The sequence below is a fragment of the Sus scrofa genome, chromosome 15, assembly GCF_000003025.6.
Source record: "Sus scrofa isolate TJ Tabasco breed Duroc chromosome 15, Sscrofa11.1, whole genome shotgun sequence".
Lineage (NCBI taxonomy): Eukaryota > Metazoa > Chordata > Mammalia > Artiodactyla > Suidae > Sus > Sus scrofa.
In genome coordinates, this window is record NC_010457.5 from 80263127 (window position 1) to 80274588 (window position 11462).

The window sequence follows — 11462 nt, forward strand, 5'->3', positions numbered from 1 at the left end:
ACGAGGTTTTTAGGTAGAGAATAAAGATAGTTATTAAACCCTCTAATGTGGGCCAGACATTGTTCTAGCCACTTTCCGTTTGTGACCTAATTTACTAACTTTATTACTATGCCCCTTTTGTAGCTAAAGACACCAAATCCATAAAAGCTTAGGCAGTTTTATTACAGTCTCATAGTTAGGCATGTAACTATTAACTATTAGGCAATATAAAACCAATTCTATCTGATTCCAGATGCACTTTCTATTTAAACATGCTTGTCCACAAGAGCCAAATGATGTTTTACATGTAGTAAATGATGCAGTCTGTCTTACAGTATAGATAAAAAAGAAAGGGGTGTGTGTGTGTGTGTGTGTGTGTGTGTGTGTGTGCATGTGCCATGCACACGTGTCTGTGTGTGGTTTTTACCGGAGCAAAAGATTAACTCAAATATTTCATGTAAAAAAATTGACCTCAAAGGCAACTTCTGGCTAGGATTTCTTTTTTTAATCATGAATATTTCAGTTCAGTAAATAGGACTATTAACATTATTGGAAGACATATTCAATATATCTGTAGGCTTTGATATTCAAGGGCAAACAAGAGCCTGGAAACATTAAGGCTTCAGTCTTCATGACATGACCAGGATTATCTAAATTGATGCTATGATTAAAATGTTTTGTCAGGGAACAGTTTATTCAGGGAATCCAGGATGAATTGCTGTGAAATCATTGGTGAACTATTAAATGATGCATATAAGCAGGAAGATGAGGTCCCAGAACTGTGCTTCTTCCCATTTTGTCTGTCTTTAACTTTAATTCTCATTACAGCTTGAAGAAAAGTATTTTCTAATGATGCTTGTAAAATAAACAAAGAAAGAACATTGCCTGACAAAGTACAAAGACTCTTTTAAAACAAATGAATTTAACTGTATATCAAGTTGGTGATACAAACACACAAAGAACTATTTTGGATTCACGGGTGGCACAGTGGATTAAAGATCTGGCATTGTCACTGCTAAAGCTCAGGTCATTCCCGTGGTGTGGGTTCAATCTCTGGCCTGGGAACTTCTGCAGGCCACAGGCAGAGCCAAAAAAAAGAGAGAAAGATCTATTTTTTAAAAATTTTAGAATATAAGACTTTGATTATATGTATTCTTAGAAGTATGTATTTTAAGGACAAAAAGAAAGGTAAGTTTTGTTTGTTTGTTTGTTTGTTTTAGAGCCGTATACCTGGCATATGGAAGTTCCCAGGCTAGGGATCCAATCAGAGCTGCAGCTGCTGGTCCATGCCACAGCCACAGCAATGCCAGATCCAAGCTATGTCTGCGACCTACACCACAGCTCATGGCAATGCCAGATCTTTAACCCACTGAGAAAGACCAGAGATCTAACCCATATCCTCATAGATACTATTCAGGTTCTTTACCACTGAGCCACAGTGGGAACTCCTGGCTGTTCCCATGGCCAAGTGGGTTAAGAATATAACTGCAGCAGCTTAGGTTGGATCCCCGGCTTAGTGAAGTGGGTCAGAGTATCTGGCATTGCTGTGACTGCAGCACAGGTTGCAGCTGTGGCTCAGATTCAACCCCTGGCCCAGGAATTTCCATATGCTGCAGGTCAGTCATTAAAAAAAGAAAGAAAAAAGAATTTATCCTGTCTTTCACGTACCAAATACACTAAACAACCCTAATTCAGGACAGAAATCCAGTTAATAAATGTAAACAGAATGATAGAATTAGAAAAACACTATTTGGTGGTAAGAGGCAGTGCTCATCAATGGATGATTAAACTATTAGGGAGAAAGGTTGATAGTTCACTTTACAATGTAAAGATTAAGCTATTACCACTTGAATCTACCAATCAATAAAAGATCACTAAAAGTGGGGCAACCAGACATTATATGCTTCCCGATATGAGGCAACCTAACTTACATAGCATCACTTATGAGATATTCTTACTAAAGAAGCTAAAACGGAATGAACTGAACCTTTAGTTTTAACTTCCAGTTTACAGAAACCACAGTGGATGGGAGGACAAGTTAAATTAAACTACAAAGAAGTGATTATCCAAACCCAGAATGTAAGATATTCTGCAGGGCAACTGACCTGATCTTGTCAAGTCTATGGCATGAGAAAATAAAGGGAAAGATGATTCTTCCAGATTAAAAGAGACAGAAGAGTCACAACCAAATGGAATGTATTGCCCTTGTTTTGATCCTGATTTGAACAAGCCAACGTAAAAAGTGTTTTTGAGAAAATCAGAAAAATTTGATGATTATCAATGAGATGATATTAAAGAAGTAATGTTGGAGTTCCCGTCGTGGCTCAGGGTTAACGAACCTGACTAGCATCCATGAGGACGTGGGTTCGATCCCTGACCTCCCTCAGTACGTTAAGGATCTGGCTTTGCCATGAACTGTGGTGTAGGTCGTAGATGCGGCTCAGATCCCGCATTGCTGTGGCTGTGGTGTAGGCTGGTGGCTACAGCTCTGATTTGACCCCTAGCCTGGGAACCTCCATATGCCATGGGTACAGTCCTAAAAGACAAAAAGACAACAACAACAAAAAAAATAAGGAAGTAGTGTTAACATTTAAGTGTGATGATATATGTTTTTTTAAAGTCCTGATTTTTTAGATATATACGTAAGTATTTAAGGGTGAAATGACAGAGAAGTGTCAGAAACTTGCTTTTAGAAAACACAGAAGAGGAGTTCCTGTTTTGGCTCAGCAGTTTAAGAACCAGACTAGTGTCCATGAGAATGCAGGTTCAATCCCTGGCCTCACTCAGTTAGTTAAGGGTCCATGTTGCCCTGGCTGTGATGTAGGCCCAAAGCCGCAGCTCCAGTTCGACTCCTAGCCTGGGAACTCCATATGCTGCAAGTGCAGCCCTTAAAAAAAAAAAAAGGAAGAAAGAAAAGAAAATACAGAAGAGAATGAAAGAGGAAGAAAGGGAAGGAAGGATAAAAGATATGGTAAAATGTTGATAATTGTTGAAACTGCTAGACCAGTAGTTCTCAAAACGTAGTCCCCCGACCAGCAGTAGTAGCATCATTTAGGAACCTGTTAGAAATGCTAACTCTTGGATCCACCCCAGACTCACTGGATCAGAAACTATGAGTGGCACAAACTACAGTAGCAAGCTGTAGTTTCACAAACCCTCCAGGTGATTCTGATGTGTAGCTAAAGTTTGAGAACCTCGGTGCTAGACGAAAGGGCATCTGAGAATTTTAAGTGTTGAATATTTTTCTGTATGTTTGAAAACTTTCATTATCAAAAAAAAGTTAAGGAGTTCCTGTCATGGTGCAGTGGAAACAAATCTGACTAGGAACCATGAGGTTGCATGTTCTATACCTGGCCTCACTCAGTGGGTTAAGGATCCAGCGTTGCAGTGAGCTGTGGTGTAGGTTGCAGATGCGGCTCAGATCTGGCATTGCTGTGGCTGTGGTGTAGGCCAGCAGCTGTAGCTCCAACTCGACCCCTAGCATGGGAACCTCCATATGCCTCACATGAGCCTGAAAAGCAAAAAAAAAAAAAAGAAAAAGTTAAATAAAAAACAAGTCTTTGTGGTATATGCAAGAATCTGAAGGAGAATAAATAGTAACTACCTCCAGGAGTTCATCATAGCATAAATAACCCTAAGAGGTGATTCATAAGGCATGTGAATTATCTCTCAATAAAGCTGTTTAAGAAAGAAAGTTAATGTTTTTCTGTGGTTCTTCTTTCTAAGGCTTGATTTTTTTTTCCTCTAATATAGAGAGGCTTCCCTTTCACTCTCTCCTTTAATAAGCATTTATCAAATTTCTTTTTTTTTCATTTATTGAATATCTAATGCTGTGCTAGGTACTCAGCTGAGGGATGGGGAGATAAAGATGGATAAAATGCAGTTGCTTTCCTCAAGGGTTCCATAGCATAATAGAAAAAGAGACAAAGGAATCACGCTGTAAAAAATGAGGGTTAAATGCAATATGGCCCCAAGACTGAGAGTGACTGGAGGGCTTACTGGAGTAGGGGACACTTGTGCTGAATTGTAAAGGTTGAGATGAGATGAATGAGATGCAGTGCACATCTCAGAGAAATACAAGAATACCACTCACTCACAAAATCACAATGAAGAGCTGCCAGTGGCAAGGGCAGAGTGAGGGGTTCATGAGGGCAGTGAACAGAAACAAGATAAGGAAACAGCCTGCCAGATTCCTCACTACTGCTGTCTCCATCAATATTTCTGGAGGGAAAAAAAAGGAGTTCCCGTCATGGCTCAGTGGTTAACAAACCCGACTGGTATCCATGAGGGCTCAGGTTTGATCACTGGCCCCGCTCAGCGGGTTAAGGATCCATCATTGCCGTGAGGTGTGGTGTATGTCCCAAACACAGCTCGGATTTCATGTTGCTGTGGCTCTGGCATAGGCCAGCAGCTACAGCTCCGATTCAACTCCTAGCCTGGGAATTTCCATATGTGGTGGATGAGGCCCTAAAAAGACGAAAAGACAAATACATATATTTGTACACAAATAGTGTACACAAAAATGTAATAAAGACCCTATCAACTGGAAAAATAACCCCAAGAAGAGCCAGATTATGAAACTGAAAGTCTAGAGCAATCAAATAAAAGATAAAATTTGGCCTAAAACCAATGCTCACATTCATATAGAATGATATTGCTAAAAAGAATGCTAAAAGATTCCTTTGTATAGAATTGTTAGCTAAATATAACTACCTAAACATTTGCAAATAAATTGAAATGAGCTATGTTGGGAAAGTATAGAAATGTCACTATTCTTTAACCACAGATTCCATCCTAGATACAGGGCTTTGAAGCAAATATTTCATGGTGTTTGAAGATTTTTTAGTGCTAGCGTTCTAATCCACATTTTTTTTTTCAGGAATCTTGTATCTATCAAATGCAAATAAATATCTTCTGCTGCAGTTTTTATCTATGCCACAAATATGAAATTTAAAGAAAATGGAATGTAATGAATAGATTTTTGTCAGCTGGTTTGACAGCACTAAACCAACCAAAAAATCCACAAGTGACAAGAAGATTTTTCTACAGAAATACAATTACAATTTATTATCAAAATAAGCAGCAAACACATATTCCTGTTATTTGACTAATACATGCTGCTATGGCCATATCACCTTGAGTGCACTTGATCTTGTCTGAATGCATGCTAAAAGAAGAAATTAAGATCAGTAAGTCTATTAACTGAGACTATGACAAAACAAAAATTTGGCTTTCTGTACATTAACACCGTATATAAAATAAGAATTTGCTGGCCCATAATATAAACGAGATTTCTAGAGTGGTACTGTTTAAGAGTTCCCTGGTGACCTTGCACTTAGGGACTCAGCATTCTCACTGCTGTGGCTTGGGTTTAATCCCTAGCTCAGAAACTTCTGCATGCCGTGAGCACAGCCGAGAAAAAAAAAATAGAGTAGTACTGTTTAAAATAACCAGTCATACTTTTCTGTACGTTAAACCTGAGGTTTTCCTACTAATTATAAAGTATTTGTAAGTGTCCACAGTATACTAAAAAGAACACAGGCTTTGGAGCCAGATAATCTAGACTGAAATTCTGGCGTTACCTCTTACTAGCTATGTTATTTGGATCCACTTATTTGTCCCAGACTCAGTTTCCTGATCTTGCCACCATCTTCCTCTCAAAGGTTTTATAACAAAAATGGCATGTATAGTGGCAAACAGGCTACCTGGCACAAGGTTTTACAAGGGTTAACAAAAATGGTGTGTATAGCGGCAAGCGGGCTACCTGGCACAAGATGAAAGCATTCTGCAGATATTATTAGTTCCCTTCAATTACAATCCTCTGTACAAACAAAACTAAGGCACAAATATTTAGTATTTCTCACATTTCTGTGGGTTATCTGGGTAGTTCTGCTTCCAGATGGGATTGGAAGCCTAGGCACTGGGATTGCTAGAAGATCCCAGATGGCTTCACTGATTGGCTGACACTGGCACTAGTCAGCTGGGGCTGTTGGTTAAATCATCTCAGTCCTTTCCTCCACGGCTTTTCCATGGCACTCAGGCATCTCACAGCCTGGTAGCTGGGAAGGGAGCATTTTAGGAGCAATGAGCTATGGAAGCTGTCAGTTCTTTTAGGGTCTAGTTCCAGAAGACCTGGAATATCACTTTGTTCACATGTTACTGCTTAAAGCCAGTCTGGATCCAAGGACAAGGGAATAAGCTCCATCTCTTAATGTTAAGGATGACAAGTATACAAGTTGAATCAGGAAGTATTTGTGGGAGTTCCCGTCGTGGCGCAGTGGTTAATGAATCCGACTAGGAACCATGAGGTTGCGGGTTCGGTCCCTGCCCTTGCTCATTGGGTTAATGATCCAGCGTTGCCGTGAGCTGTGGTGTAGGTTGCAGATGCGGCTCGGATCCAGCGTTGCTGTGGCTCTGGCGTAGGCTGGTGGCTGCAGCTCCGATTCGACCCCTAGCCTAGGAACCTCCATATGCCACGGGAGCAGTCCGAGAAATAGCAAAAAGACAAAAAAAAAAAAAAAAGTATTTGTGAGGGAAGGGACAATCTTTGGAGACTAGCTACTTCAGTCCACCCTCTGGCCACAACAATTCACATCCTTCCCATGTGCAAAATATACTCATTCCTCAGAACCCCTAAAATCTCATACTCCTATAGCATCAGGTCAAAGTCCAGGACTTTGTCAGTAAATATGGCCCAGGAGCAACTGAAGCTTTTAAGGGTGGTCGCTCAGGTGCAGCCCTTAGTTGCAAAGACCTATGAACTAAAAAGATAAATTATCTGCCCTGCCTGCAACCAACCATTCCATGGTGAGAAATGGACAGGATAACTGTAAAAGATACCTCTGTTCAAAACGGGGGAATAGATACGATTCAGCAATCCTACTCCTGGGCATACAACCAGAGAAAACTCTAACTCGAAAAGACACAAGCTCCAAATGTTCGTAGCAGCACAATCTGCGTATTTACAATAGCAAGACATGGAAGCAACCTAATGTCCATCAACAGATTAGTGGATAAAGAAAATGTGTGTGGGGGGGTGCATGTGTGTATACACATACAATGGAATATTACTCAGATTTTAAAAAGAATGAAATAATGCCATTTGCAGGAAGATGGATGGACCTAGAGATTATCATACTAAGTGAAGTAAGTCAGAAAAAGAAATATCATATGATATCGTTTATATATGGAATCTAATACAACACAAATGAACTTATTTATAAAACTGAAACAGATTCATAGACATAGAAAACAAACTTACAGTTGCCAAAGGAAAAGTGAGTGGGGAAGGGATAAATTTTGAGTTTGGGATTAGCACATACAAACTGCTATATATAAAATAGATAAAGAAAGAAGTTCCCCCGGTGGCACAGGGGGTTAGGGATCTGGAGTTGCTGCAGCTGTGGTATAAGCTGCAGATATGGTTTAGATAGGATCCCTGGCCTGGGAACTTCCATACACCATGAGAGCAGCTAGAAAAGGAAAAAAAAGATAAACAATAAGGTCCTACTGTATAGCACAGGGAACTATATTCAATATCTTATAATAAACCATAATGAAAAAGAATATTATGTATAACTGAATGACTTTGCTGTATCCCGGAAATTAATATGATGTAAATCAACTATACTTCAGTTAAAAGATTAAAATTAACCATTAAAAAAAAGCAAAAAGACAACTTACAGAATGGGAGAAAAGAGTTTCAAATGATGCAACTGACAAGGGCTTAATCACTAACATATACAAACAACTCATACAACTCAACAGCAAAAAAGCCAACAACCCAATGGAAAAATGGGCAAAAAATCTGAATAGACATTTCTCCAAAGAAGATATACAGATGGCCAATAAGCACATGAAAAAATGCTCCACATCACTGATTATTAGAGAACTGCAAAGCAAAACTACCATGAGATACCACCTCACACCAGTCAGAATGGCCATCATTAACAAGTTCACAAATAATAAATGCTGGAGAGGGTATGGAGAAAAGGGAACCCTCCTGCACTGTTGGTGGGAATGGAAATTGGTACAACCACTATGGAAAACAGTATGGAGGTACCTTAGGAAACTATACGTAGAAATACCATATGACCCAGCAATCCCAATCTTGGGTATATATCTGGACAAAACTTTCCTTAAAAAAAGACACAAGCACCCATATGTTCACTGCAGCACTATTCACAGTAGCCAAGACATGGAAACGAACTAAATGTCCATTGACAGATGAATGGATTAAGAAGATGTGGTAAAGATACAAAATGGAATACTACTCAGCCATAAAACATAAAATAATGCCATTTACGGCAACATGAATGGAACTAGAGACTCTCATCCTGAGTGAAGTAAGTCAGAAAGAGAAAGACAAATATCATATGATTTCACTTATATCTGGAATCTAACATATGACACAAATGAACCTTTCCACAGAAAAGAACATCATGGACATTGGAGAACAGATTTGTGGTTGCCAAGAGGGAGGGGGAGGGAGTGGGAGAGACTGGGAATTTGGGGTTACTAAATGCAAACTCTTGTTTGTGGAATGGATAAGCAATGGGATCCTGCTGTTTGGCACTGGGAACTTGTTTTTGTTTTTTTGTTTTTTGTTTTTTTTGGTCTTTTTGCCTTTGCTAGGGTCGCACCTGCGGCATATGGAGGTTCCCAGGCTAGGCGGCAAGTTTGAGCTGCAGCCACCAGCCTACGCCAGAGCCACAGCAACACAGGATTCGAGCCGCATCTGCAACCTACACCACAGCTCATGGCAACGCCGGATCCTTAACCCACTGAGAAAGACCAGGGATCAAACCCGCAACCTCATGGTTCCTGGTCGGATTCATTAACCACTGAGCCACGACAGGAACTCCCATGTCTGGTCACTTGTGATGGAGCATGATAATGTGAGAAAAAAGAATGTATACATATATGTGTGACTGGGTCACCTTGCTGTTCAGTAGAAAATTGACAGAACACTGTAAACCAGCTATAATAGAAAAAATAAAAATCATTATTTAAAAAGATTAAAATTGACAAATAAAAAATAAAGGGGGGATAGGAGGCACATAGCAGTTATCAGGCCATAGTAATTCTGAAAGGCATTCTATCATTTCCTCCAACTCTGAGATCAGAGAATGTGCCTTGTTGCACTTACTGAGAGTAATTCTCTCAGATTCTCTGGGCCCTTGGCTTTGTCCACTGAGTCATCTTTCATTTTCCATAAGAAATGGTCTGTGTTTGCAATTGAATAGCTTTCTCTGCTTCCTTCCTGTCCAGAGAAAGTTGTGGGCTCAGAGCCCTCTTACATTTTCTTATTTCAGGCAATGCTTTTATAATTCCTTTTTTAAAACTTTATGGGAGTTCCCATTGTGGCACAGTGGAAATGAATCCGACTAGGAGCCATGAGATTGCGGGTTCAATCCCTGGCCTCGCTCAGTGGGTTAAGGATCCGGCATTGCTGTGAGCTGTGGTGTAGGTCAAAAATGTGGCTCAAATCCTGTGTTGCTGTGGCTGTGGTGTAGGCTGGTGGCTGCAGCTTGGATTGGACCTCTAGCCTAGAAACCTCTACATGCCTCGAGTGCAGCCCTAAAAAGCAAAAAAACAAAAACAAACAAACAAAACTTTATGGACTTCCAACATATCAAATTTTCCTCCACTCTATTTGATAAAAGCCATACCCACGAATCTCTGAGACAGACACCTCTATCTCGGATTTAGAATAGGTGCTATGGGACAATGGCCTAAAGAGTCTCAGAAGCCCTTTTGTCTAGCAAAGAAAATCCAAGAGGAGTGCACTTAAAATTCTTAGAAGCCCTATTGTCTAGCTGGCAGCACCTTGGATTTGATCCTTGCCAGCAAAGTCCTGGCTTGGACGCTGTATTCCTATTTCATCATATGCAGCTTAGAGAAACCAGTTGGTACTTTCAGCATTCTGCCTGCAAATCACCTTAGCCATTTATGAGGTTTGTTTTCTATCTTGTATATTACCACAGCCAACGGGGTTGCCAAAATTTCCACCACTACTTTTCTCCAATATCCAATAACACTTGCATCATTCTCCTCCTGGATCATTTACAGTCTCCTCAAATTCCTTCTGGCCTCTGCCCTCCAGCTGGTCCCAAAGCCAATGCCACATGTTTTTAGGTTCTTGTTACCATAGCACCTCACTTCCGGATTCCAATTTCTTAGTTATGTATTGTTATATAAAAAACAGCCCCAGACTTGGTGACTTAAAATGATTGCAGTCATAGCGGTCAGTTGGATCCAGAATGTACACGTCTCTTTACTCACATGTTTAGTGCCTCGGTGCTCTTTCTCGCGGTCTCTCTCTCCATATGATATCTCATCCTCCAGGGTCATCCCATGTAGCAGCTTCTCTCCAGCAGGATAGTCTGGACTTCTTACAGGATGGCTCAGGGTTCCAAGGTGCAGAAGGTGAAGTGCTAGCCCTCTTTTTTTTTTTTTTTTTTTTTTTTTTAGGGTTGCACCCATGGCATATGGAAGTTCCCAGGCTAGGTGTCAAATCAGAGCCACAGCTGCCAGCCTATGGCACAGCTACAGCCACGCCAGATACAAACCGTGTCTGCAACCTACGCTCATGGCAATGCCAGATCCCTGACCCACTGATTGAAGCCAGGGATTGAACCCACATCCTCATGGATGCTAGTCAGATTCATTTCCTCTGTGCCACAATGGGAACTCTGTGCCGGCCTTCTTAACATGTGATTTGGAAGTCCTGGAAAGCCACTTCTGTTGTGCTCTGTCGGGCAGATCAACCCACAAGACCAATGAAGATGGAAGGGGAGTGGAAATAAACACACAAAAGTGTTATGAATGGAGTGTTTGTGTCCCTCCCAAATTCATCTGTTGAAATCTAATCCCCAAAGCCATGGTCTTAGGAGACAGGGCCTCTGGGAGGTAATGAGGTCATGAAGGGGGAGCCTTCCTGAATGAGTTCACTGCTCCCCTAAGAGGCCAGGAAGCTGGCTCTCTCCCCTTCCACCATGTAGGGGAGGATACAAGAAGTCAGCCTCTCTAACCTGAAGGAGGGCTCTCACCAGGACCCAAACAGGCTGGCACCCTGATCTCAGACTCCCAGCCCCCCAGAACTGTGAAAAATAAGTTTGTTACTTAAGCCATCTAGTTTTGTGCAGTTTTGTTAAGGCAACCTGAACTAAGACACTTGGCTTCTAAGGATGAGAAATAAAATCTGCATCCAGGAACTGGAGGAATTTGAGGGAGTCAATTTTAGGCTCCAATTTTATCACAGCAGTTAAGTCTAGCACTGCCTTGTTTGGAGTAAATGGCAGCAAGTCTAGGTTCTGACTCTTTTCTTCTTACATGTTGGTGCACTTCAGTGTGAGGGTAGGTCTCTGATTAACCAAGCACTGCTGCTCTCAACCTCAAACCCAGTTTCAGATCATCAGGGAATATTACGCCAGACATTAGAAGACTGCTAAGTTCCCTCTTCCTTTTTTTTTTTTTTTTTT